This window comes from Melospiza melodia, chromosome 5 (genome assembly GCF_035770615.1).
Source record: "Melospiza melodia melodia isolate bMelMel2 chromosome 5, bMelMel2.pri, whole genome shotgun sequence".
In the NCBI taxonomy this organism is placed as follows: Eukaryota; Metazoa; Chordata; class Aves; order Passeriformes; family Passerellidae; genus Melospiza; species Melospiza melodia.
In genome coordinates, this window is record NC_086198.1 from 2,897,793 (window position 1) to 2,910,329 (window position 12,537).

The following is a 12,537-nucleotide window of genomic DNA, read 5'->3' on the forward strand; positions in this document are numbered from 1 at the left end:
AGGCTGTGTTAAATTACTAGCATTTATCTGATTCACTTGCCTTCACATTATCTTAATCACTTGCCTCATGGTATGAGGCCCACAATTGAAATATCTCTGACATTAATCAGGAAACTTTTGATTACTTATAATTGGCATTATGTAACATGTCAAGGAACAATGGAAAAATAATAACAATTTGCCTCTGGTCTGAAGTTTCTGTTCATGCTTTAAATCCACCAGTAGGTCCTGATATACTTAAATTTGTCCCTAGGACTGATTTTTGGTTGAAAAAAAGAAACACAACACCAAGAAAATTCATTTGAGGATGTCTCTGCATGAGATGATATCCATTGCTGATTCTTCTCACTTTGCTTTCTTAGCAGACCTTATACAGATTGATATCACACAGCTGGCACCCTGCAAAATTCAGAATAGATTTTAAAGGGAAGACTATTTAAGACAGCAAAAATAAATGAAACGTGAACAAAACATTTATAAAAGCCATGCAGCTATGCTGCCACCAGAATAGCTGGAAATAAACTAACAATGATAATACTTTGAACCCTTGAGAAGGCTTTCAATCATGACAGTAAGAAAGCTTTAAGAAAGGTGCAGAATAACTTTCAAATTATAGAGGAGAAAATCTCCAAGAGTAGCAGTCAAAATGTTCTTATGGCCAAAGATTATTACATCATATATACTGGTAATTTAGTGCTAATTCAGAGAATTTTTTAATTAATTAATAGTCCAAATTGTCTAGTGAATACAGAAAAAACTCATTAATACCACAAGTAAAATTGTTATATAAAATATTCTTCTTAATGTGATTCCTTCTTCTTTGGGGAGTTGTACGGAAAAACACATCTTGCCATTACAAGGGGATTAGATTTTCCTGTAATTCTGAGAGATTGGACTCACTAACCCACGAGCAACCTCAGCTTCATATTCTCAAATACTTAACTTATATTCACAGAACTGGGCTATTTTTACAGATGAAGTATCAGAAGCACTGGAAGAGTTAGAATGACTGAGTTCATTATCATCAGTTCATTAAATGAAATCTGATGATTTACACATGTAAGTGAAATTTAAAATTTTTTAAATGCCCCCGGTCAAAAAGAATTTATATAATATTAAATAAACACTTTTGACCAAAACATTGCCATTAGGATGTTTTTCTTAATGTCAAAGATTTTGATGGAGGGTTATTATGGTTTTTATGGGAGTTTTCTTTTAGGGCCATCTAGACTGAGGGTTCTGTTTCCAGGAGGGATTACATATTTGTGTTCTGCATTTGCATTAGATATTAATTGGAAAGTTTATAAATCTTCAAGTTAGAAACCTTAATAAGGAATTAATTCGCAGAATGGAGACTCAATTCTGAGTCCAGTGCCAAGTTCCACCAGTGTTTCAATACCTCTTTCTCCAGGCGTGTGATTTTCACAATGCCATGATGGCCTGCTTGGAAAAAGACACGAGGTAGGTACTCCAGGTGAAACTGCTCGGATGTCTCACAGTCATTGAGCACACTCATCTTAGGTGTATCTGCATCCTCTCCCACACACTGAAAAGCACGACGTGTTGGATCTGTGATTGAGTAAACACAACATCATCCTTCATCCTTAACAGGTGATTTGATATCACATTGTTCAACTATAAACCTTGCAGTAAAATTTACATTAATTCAACTGAATGAAATTCTGTATTTTTAAAAGGTATCAATTTCCACATGACTACAAACCTCCTCTATGCACCCCCCATCCTTCCCAAACTTCATTGGCCCAGAAGAATTTTGTATGTTTTATCATACAATCGAAGCTCTCTGCTTTGAAACAGTTGTGATATAACAGTCGTGGTGTTCACATTCTTGAGATACTGCATTAGACATGTGAGATTATTGTTCCTCAGCTCAATATTCTTTGAAGCTTCTTCTTTTCCTCATGCACTATCAGATTTATCTGAGCAAGGAAGTGCAGGCAATACTTGCATAGGAACTGAATGTCTGGAGCTTGGCAACAAATTCCCAGAGAAACGTAAGGCCTACCCAAACTATCCCTGAAAATGAATTCCATTTTTTTTTTCCTCCCTCAGAACTTTTGATAAGGAGGCCCTCTAGAAACAATCTAGCAACAGATTTATCTCGGGGTCTTGGGATACACTTGCACTGCATGATTCTATAGAATCTCTGTTAACCCAAAGGACTGATTGCTGCAAACCGTAGTGTGCAAACTCTGTTTAGAGAAAACTGAATAGAGAACTTGAGAACTTTTCCCTTGGAGAGTCTGCAGGACTTCAAAACAAGACAGACAGCTTAACATTTAGCATCATTTGAGGAAATAAAAAATGGATCAGATTGCTTATTTTGTCTCATGATAGCTGAAAGTAGAAGACAATGGAAAAATTCTAGATATATTCAAAGAGAATGAATTTAGAAGAATGCAAATAATCTAATAAAATCTTTCACTCTCATAAAAAAAAATGCAGCCACAGATCCTTTCATGTTAGCTACAGAGTGTGTGCTCAAGGTAATACTGAAGTCTTGGCAGCTGCTGAAAAAATTGCATTTAGTTTTCTGAAATGCATCCTCTCTCCTTCCCTCAAGATTTTGAAAAAAAAGCCAAAACTTCAAGACACAGAGAAGTGGCAAAAAAAAATTGATAGCAATTATTTTAATTTAAAATAATGCTGTTTTGTTTATTATGATAGCAGAGTCCATTTTACAAAACATTTTCGTGGGGATTAGTGGATGTTAAAGTGTATCATGTTGCAGTTTTTGCTGGGTCTGAAGGACAAAGCAAAGAATTTACTGTTTGGCAGTTATTTAAACAGTTACAAATGTTTATTTTTTTATTTAGAAACCCTCAGTTATTATTTTTATTTGGAGAAGAAAAGGATGAGTATTTGGATCATGTATAATTTCATCTTCAGTTAGTAGTTCCCAGAAGAAAGGAAAATCTTAAAATTGCCGTTTCATTTTGAAAATAAGTCCCTAAAAATTCCTTAAATCTTTAATTAACAGTCTTCAGTGACAACACATGGCCAGACTAGCCTGTGAAATCTTAGAGTCAGTGAATCTCTTCAAGATCTTGCCCTGGTAACAATCACATGGAAAAAAAACATGGATTCCAGCCTGGAGATGTGTAATAACTTAAGTAAAATGATATTATGCATGATACTGTTTGAAATAAACATTTGTGCTAAGAAAGTTCACTCCAACTTAATAAAAAGGGAATTTTACTAACAAATTTATCAGAGCCCATTGTTTTCTTCTGCTGCCTGAAAGATGCTCGGGAGCATCCAGTTACATTACAGATGGATTGTTTCTGCTTTCTACCAGGTCAATGGATTTTATGAGTGTTCCACGTCTCAGGGGGGAACTCATCTCTTGTTTTATTCCTGAAGGCATTGTCCAGTACAGCACTTCAGATGAGTGCTCTGGTGCATGCTGGCAATCATTCATGAAACAATTTGCCCACATTGTCTCTTTACTGGTACACCATCTCACTTTCAGTCCATTACATTTGTTTAGCAATCAGTTCCTCTCTCACAGAGCTTTTTGTTTTTTCCACTTCAAGGGTTAGCTAGGTCCCTTCAGCCCTATCTCAAAGATGGAAAAAAACTTGAAAAAAAAAAAGGCTGATAAGATGCTATGAGGGATGGTAGTGGCTCTGTTTGAAAACATCAAAAAACTACAAAGGAACAGAAAGGGATGAAAAGACAGAAAATGAAACTCCCTTTCTAGGAGATTCCTTTTTCTTTGCTGAGAGATACATGGCTATATATATAGATGCTTATGGTTTACTGTCTCTTAGTAATTTCTTTACAGTGATCTGAATCCTTAGTTTCAGATATAGTTTTTGACTGTTACTATTGTCCTTCATAGACAGTCAAAAATTACAAGGTATTCCTAACATAGTTTGAATTCCAGTGGTCAATTTTTATACTTTTAAAATTTATTTACAGCCAATAATTTGTGTAAATGCCTTTACTATATTTTCCATTTTATATTTTTAAACTACAATCTAATCATAATGAATATTTCTCCAGCTTAAAAGTGAAAAATTTGGCTTCAAACAAATATTTATATTTCTAAAGAAAAAACACCACTGTTTTCATAAATTATTCCTGTGAATTAGAATGACTGTGAGGTCATAAAATGAGAAGCTGTTACTTTTGATAATGGCCTTGAGGAGCAGAATGCTCAAAGCAGGAATTGCAGACAATGTATGGCACTTGGTTCTTCTCTTGCTGATCTACTTCTCACACTTTTTTAGAGCTCTTAGGCCTTCATTGACAAGCAAACTTCATCAAAACTATGCCCAGACTTTTAAGCAAAACATGTCAAGCTTGCATCCAAGTTTGAAAGCAAGTCGCTTTTTCCCCCTTCTCTCTCTTCCCCTGTGCCCTCCATTTTTTGGGAAACAAGCCTTCCTATTCTTACATTTCATCAGTGTTGTACTACTCAGTGGTGTTTCAGGGAAAGAAGGAAAAAAACAACTGCAGCCATACCCACACTTGATCAGTTGTGACTCTAGGGACACAGTTCTTCCTAATCCCTGTGGGTGAGCAGATAAGGCCATAGGGCAATATTATTTTCTTAGAGCTTAGCAAGGAAGGAAATCAATAACATGTAAATTCACCACAGTTTTTGGTTTAAAATAATAATCCCAGTGAACTAATGCAAATACTCATATGGTCCTGGAATTTCTCCCAGAAATTATATCAAACTATAATATTTAAGGGGGAAAAAAAATTGGGTCTCATCCAAAACACACTAAGAAATGGTTAGTCTACCATTTTGCCTGGAAACTTTTCAGTTGCTCTTACATGCAGGAAATTCCACGACTGGTTTTGTCTAACATCAACTTCCAACTATTAGATCTTGTTACACTTTGATCAGCAAAATTGAAAAGCATTCGATTATCTGATTTTTTTCCTGTGTATAGACAGATTTCCATAGGGATTTATAAATATTTCACACAACTCCTTGATCAAATGAACTTATTAAGGACATTTTTCAGCTGCACATAATTTTTGGAGTACTACTTTGAAAAGTCTTCATTATTTCAACACTCTTCTCCACATATGGATCCCGGGAGGAGACGCAACACTCTTTAGCAGTTAGTTCATCAGTGTAACATGCAAAGCAAATACAAACCTCAGCTTTCCTTTGCTCTGTGATATTCTTCTTTTTATGAATATAGTAGCACTTTGGCTACAAAGAATAATCTGAGAACCAAGACAATTGTCTGTACTTGAATTTCAGTAGCTTTAATCTGTTACCTTTGTTTCCTTGTCTCTTGGTAATGTACAAACACATTGGTGATCTTTTAATCAAGAAATTGGAATTGTTCCATGACTCTATAATATATGTGATACACATATCATATATACATATATGACTATATAATATAACAAAATTCCTAGTCTGTATGCCATCTGCAAACTTCTCCAGGATATTTTTGATGTCCTCATCCCAACAGCTGATGAAGAAACTAAGTAGGCACAAATAAAGAATTGGTGTCTAAAAATCCTACTTTAATAAATTTATTTATTTCTATATCTCACATTCAAAATTTATCAATTATCCTGTTTCTAGTCCAGTCATCTTGTGAGTTCCCCCTATGAAGGTTTTTAATCAAAATGCACATCTAAAGCTCTGAAGAAATCCCTGTGTCTTTAATCATAACTAGCATCACTTCCAGCTAGTCTCTAAGAACACCATGGAGTTTGTTTAAGGAGATGAAATTCCAGAAAACCTCTAATGACTAGTGCAAATTAATCTTACATTTTGAATCTTAAATTAAACACCCCATTAGGTATTCAGCTTTGAGCTCACACTAAATGATTCATAACTTCCCAGTTATTTCTCACGACCTTTTTAAAGCATAGGAGTTGAATAAGCAGTCTTCAGCTTTTGTTCAATATTGTCATCAGTTTTTCAGAGATGCTTATGTAATTTCCTTTAGTCTGTAGGTTATTAAAAAACAAGGGGGAAAAAAAACGAGGCAAACTTATTTTTTTTCTAGTGGTACCCATTGTTTAGTTTGAAAATTTTGCTCTGTACTTGAAGAGAAATACAAAGAGTAAATAGGCCTCAGCTGGGGATATGGTGTGTCTAATTCCCAGCAGACAGATTAAAAGGACATGCAAAATCAGCGTAGTTTACTGTTCAAAGTCATCTAGGATGTAGATGATTATGAGCCAGACCAGCTGGAAAACAGTTTCATTGGAGCACTGAAAAAAAGGTGTTAAAATGAGATTTATTGCTACGTACAATGAAAATTAATACTTTTCTCCTGAGGTGCTGAAATTCAAAGAAACTAACTGTAGCCTCATTTCCATTTTTATAGCTATAGCTATTAAAGATTTCATATGTGTTTGTTGTTTAACAGAGGCATTAAGCACTTAGTCCAAAACACATATGGTGTGTAGTGGCATTTGAGACATCCAAAGCCTACAGCTGGCCCTCAGAAGGGAATGATTATCCCATAAGCCCTTAGTCATGTCTGCCAGCAGCATGTAGCATATCCAGTTGTTGCCATTTCATTATAATTTCAAAACTTTTGGTCTGGAATTTGGTAGTTAGCAGTGCACAGCTCACCGCAGGATCACTGAAAGGCAATGTGACTGAAAGGCTCTCTGCTCACCACAACCATGGATATACCTCTCACCTACTGTTCAGTTATTTTTTTATGACTATTGGAATGAGCAACACTTACTGAGTTAAGGCCAATATAAGGTTCATACTGAAATCTTGAATGTTCTGGCATTGAATAAGTCTTTATTGGTTTAATGTTGCTTTTGTCACTTAAATCCTGCCTGTTACTCCTTCCTTTCCTTCTCTTCTCCTTTATTCTTCTACTTTGTTCTGGTTTTGTTCTTCCTTTCCACCCCTCCCTCTCTCCTTCTTCTTTGGATATTTTAGAAACTCATCCATTTCTCAGTTAACTGGACACAGTGTTGGCTAACGTCCTCATTTTCAAAAAGAGCAAGAAGGAGGACCCTGGAATCTACAGCCAGCCAAAATCATGGAAAAGGTCATTGAAAAACACCTGGAGGACACCACAGTCACTGGTCACAGTCAGCAAAGCTTCATGAGAGGAAAGTCCTGCTTGTTGAGCCTGATTTACTTCTATTATCTACTCATCTACTTGATCTTGGAAAGCATGCAGATGTAATATTTTTATACCTCAGCAAAGCTTTAGATACTCTCACACTGAGTCCTTCTGCAACAAAACATCCCGCACACAGCTGGATACTCACCTTACCTGACGGGTGAGCAACTGGCTCGCAGGTCAGGCACAAAGAGGAGGTGGAGGGGGTGACATCAGGCTGGCAACAGTCACTAGTGGGGTTCTGCAGGGCTCCATCCTCGGCCCAGTCCTCTTCAGCATTTTCTTTAGTGCCTTGGACACAGGAGCTGATCTATTCACTCTTATGATCAATGACAGGACTCTAGGAGATGGCATGATGCTGTGTTGAGGGAGGTTTAGGTTGGATATCAGGAAAAGGTTTTTCAGCCAGAGTGTGGTTGGGCTCTGGAACAGGCTTCTCAGGGAGGTGATCACAGCACCAGCCTGACAGAGTGTTCAAGAAGTGTTTGGACAATGCTCTCAGGCACGTGGTGTTATCCTTGCAAAGCCCTGTGCAAGGCCAGGAATGGGAGTCTATGACAGAGAAATACAAAGCCTCATGGCTCCCTTCCAAGTCAGCATATTCTATGCTTCTAAAAAATCATAAATCAGAAAGCAATTTAGGTTGTCTCAAATGTATATTTAAGAGATTTCTCTCTTCCAAATAAAATTAATCTTCATTATCACTTCTGTTTCTTATGTCTTGTAAAAAATATGTATGTTGCGTACAGAAAAAGCAAGCATAGCTGTGGCCAAGACACACTGTGCACACCAAAACAAGAAGCCTAATGAGAATTCAGGTCAGAAGTACCTCACCTTTCTGTAGGTAAAAACTGCTGATACACAGGAGTCCCCTTGACTTGAAAGACAGCACGTACTTTTGAAATGGGCAGTATTCATACTAATCATCTATATATATGAAAAGCTTTGCACTGGAGTGTCTGCCAATAAGTGCTTAGGTTTTAGTTGAGCCACTGTGTTTCTTTAGTCTTCTCATATCTAGTAAGGATCCCTTACCTCCCCACAAACTTATGTGGAATACTAATTTATTTACAACCAACAATAATACTAACTTTGCAATAAAAAGCAACTAATGATAAGAAAGGTTTTATTGTGTGCTTATGGAAAATATGTCAAATAAACTGGACAATAACAGAAACAATGAAAAAGTAAAGTACTTCAGAATTGGTCAGTAGAGGATATTTGGGACATGTGCTGAGTATGATAGACAGTCCTGCTGCTAGACCCAGAGCGCTGGGTGAATTGCTCTTACGCTCACAGCCTGCAGCCATTTTAACCAAGGAGTCCAGAGCAGGTTGCAAAAAATTACTACTAAATTACTGAGCAGGTGATTAGTTCTTACTGAGATTTTTTGCTGTTCTAAGACGGGTTTTGTCCTATCCTGTGTTCTGGGAATTAGCTCATGAGATGGCACCTCATACAAACTCACCGAATCAACCCTTTAAAATATTGTGACAAATTTTGAGATGGACTAATTTCTGCTTATAAGCTGTCTGAAAATTAGGTATAAGGAAGAAACTGGACTCTTAGTTTCCTTCTGTTATCAAAGGAAGGGGTTAGTGATACACCTTTTTATGTTCTGCCTGTAGAATAATAACATGGTTTGTCTCTGGAAATATTTTTCTCTCTTCTCATGGTCTAGGATTGAATTTGAACCAAATTAGAATTTTCAGATTGCTGAATTGAGTAAAATTCATTTCATTCATTAATCACTGCAGTTATTTGAAACTAATTAAAATATATTCAGTAGTTCTGTGCCGCTAGTGATCACAATATATCAACTACAGTTAACTACAGAGCAGGATGTGGTCTTGGAACATAGTCACAGGATGAAAAGGATTTTAGAACCAGTGAATCCAACAAACCTTTTCTCTCTTAATTTTGCATATTATATAGCTATTATACAGCTATATAATTTTGTATATTATATAACTATTTTTTGAACAAGCTTTTAAAATATGTGAACTAGTTTTAAAAATCAAATTATTTGCAATAAGAAAGAAAAATAATAATTTAAAGATAGCACATGGGATTGCATACAATTTTTTCTGCAAAAGTTAGAATTTTTTCTGTGTAACAGACCAGATTAAATTACTGAGAACCACAATTGCTTTGAGATAAAATTTAGATAAATACTGCTATTTGGAATTATTCTATCAAAGCAGGCACCCTAATGTTACAGCCAATAAGTAAACTCATACAGAACCATAACACAGCGTGAGACAAGCATTCAGCTACTTCTATGAGTCATGATGCTACTATGCCAATCATTCCAGCCTGAAAGAAGAACAGCAGAAACTAGCAAACTACTGCTTCAATGCATAAACAAATTATTAGTCTTTCATTATTACTAGTGTCAGGGTAAAGTTGTACAATGGCATGCAAAAAAAAAAAAAAAAAAGGGGGGATAATTTTTATCTACCTTAAATATGTGTTTTATTAAATGCAGCTATAGTCTTAAAAAATCACAGAATCAGAGAATGGCTGAGGTTGGCAGGCGCTTCTGGAGATTATCAGGTCCAAATAGCCTGTCCAAGTAGAGTCACCAACAGTCAATTCCAGGACCAAGTCTAGGTGGCTTTTGATTATCTCCAAGGATGGAAATTCCACGTCCTTTGAGCACAGCAACTTGCTATCCATCTCCCCTGAGTGCTCTCAAGGCCAAACAGTCCCAGCTCTCCCAGCTGCTCCTTGTGGTGAATTGCTGCTGATTTCTCACAAGGGCTTCCTTGTCCTTCATGTGCCTGGAAATTGTCCCTGGGATTAGGTGCTCCCTCCCCTACCACGAATCCAGGTGACACTGACCTGTCTGTATTTTTCTGGGTCCTTCTTCTTGACCTTAGACAATAGGACTGACATTTCCTTTTCTCCAGCCCTCAGCCAACCCCTTCAATTGCCATGATTTTTTTGAGATAGTCAAGAGTGGCGTGATTATTGATTATTGACACCTGGCAGTTCTGTCAGCACTTATAAGCCAAATTTTTTAAGTATTTTCTGATCTGATTCTCTTCCACCAAAGGGGATTGTGTGATAAAGTTTAGCTTACAGGCAGATCAGGTGCTTTACAATGTAACAGGAATCACCAATTACCTGTCTAGATATATTTTCATAGTGAGTGATATAGGAACAGTTGAATGATCTGATACAGTTAATCTTATTTAAAATGTTCTTAAATTGTATAGTGTCCAGTGCTAAAAAAAATAGCTGGCCCAAAATATTCTATTAATCAAGAGGGTGGCTGGAACATCTTGAAAATAAGGTTGTGTCAGCTTTCCATTTTGAGATCACAGAGGTTCTTCTGTTGAACTATACATTTTTGGTATTCATGGATTCATAACACCAAATGTTAAACTAGGCAGAAAAAAAGCTAATGTAGAACATTGTCTTCTCAGGCAAAGGTAGGAAACCATGAAATGAAAAACACTGAAATACAGGAAAGGAAATATTTTACTGCATGTTTTGCAATATTTTAGCCACCTGCAGATTTAAAAATGAGAATTTCTTTTCAAAGAAGAGGTAAAATAAAAAATTCACTAGGAAGAGTGCATTAGTAGAGCTATTTACTAAAATTATCCCTGAGATATGAGAACTATGCAAGCATAAAGATAATGACAAAATACCAGGTTGGAGGTATCAGGGATCATTTGGTCCAACTTTGCTTGGCCAAAACATGGTTGAGACAAGGTGACCCAGCACCTTGTACACCTGGATCTTAAAAGAGTCCAATGCTGGAATACCCACCACTTCCCCTGGGAGATTATTTCAGTGGCTGATTGGTGTCATTGTGAAAATTTTCCTCTTGTATCCAACTGGAATTTTCCCAGGAAGAACTAGTGCACATTACCCTCCATACTCTCCATGCGCTCCACGTGATTCCTTGGAAAAGGAAGTCTCCATCTTCTCTATAGCCGCCCTTTAAACACAGGAGTGTGGTTATAAGGTCTTCCCTAAGACTTCTCTTCACCAGGCCAAACAAGCTCACTTCTCAGCCTTCCTTAGATGGCAGGTTTCCCAGTGGTTTTATCATCTCTGTGGTTCTTCTTTTGACCCTTTTCAGCCTGTCCACAAAATGTAGTTACAGGAGTTACCATTATAACTCAGAGCTTTGAAAGTGAGGGTGCATAGTGTCATGTGTGGACAGCTTCAGTCAATCATCCATGTTTATATTTGGACAAAAATCACACGTACAATTACTGGCATGTATGGAAATATGGATGCTTCCCTGGTTTAGGCTTGACACCCTTAGAGGAAAATTACTTAGTTTATTTTTCTTAGGACTGTGTACTTTTCCTTTTCCCAAATTGTTTTGTCCTCTGCTTTGCAGAGGCAGTCTGTATGCAGAGGGGGAACACTCACAAGATTTGCGCAATGTCAGTAATTAAGAATAGAAAAGAATGCCTGCCTCATTGTCTTGGAGAAAGAAAATATATCAAAGCGTTTATAGCAAATGGAGAAATTAGCCAAGAAGTTTTGCTTGCTTGTTCAGGATACTCTTAATTTGCAGGTGGACATTGGAAATAAGTACAGACTGACAGCTGTGAGTTGCAGAGATAGAAGCACTTGGATGCACTTTGCAGCTTTTACAGATACTTACAAATTGAACACATATCTGACCTTTCCATCTCAAGGGTATAAATAGCCTCAAGACTCTGTTTTTGCATGACAAAATCTAGGGCCTGTCACATACCGTGGTCTAAGGTTTGCTGGGGAACAACTCACATCATATATAGATAAATATTACTTCAGCCTTTAGCTATGCTAGAGCAAGGAGAACTGGCCAGCACAATAATCTATTGCTAACTTTATTATACCACAAAACTACTCCTTTCTTGAGCTATAATTTATAATACTGACCTAATTTTATTTCAAGATAATTGATTATTAAGACATAGCTGAAGATGCTTTTTCTTGGCCTAGGAAATATATTACATTCTATCTGTGCCAAAACAAAGACACTAATGGATTATTAAAAAAGATATGTACACATCCATTTTTAAAAATGAGTACTTCAAGGGCAGTACACAAGCTGCTTTCATGGTGTTAAATGGACTAGTGGAAGAGGTTGACCAATATCTATTTTTGGGCAGAATAAATGCATGGTTTCAAGCCAAGGAAGTGCCTTTAGGACAAACTGAGACAGTTGCTGCTGATTCCAAGGTCAAAATATGGCTCAGTAAGCCATTTATCTGAGTGAGTGTTGAGCAGGGGACTTAGTTCTGTAAGCAGGAACTGGATATCAGTCTGAAATACATCTGAAACTTCTGCTTGTGGATGTAAATGCCTTAAATCAGATACATAGACTCCAGTAAGATGCAGAGGAACATCTGACAATTATGAAAGGAGTCTTCAAAAAACAGTTGAGTAAGGAATTGTATAAACTAGCTCAGAGACCAAAGAA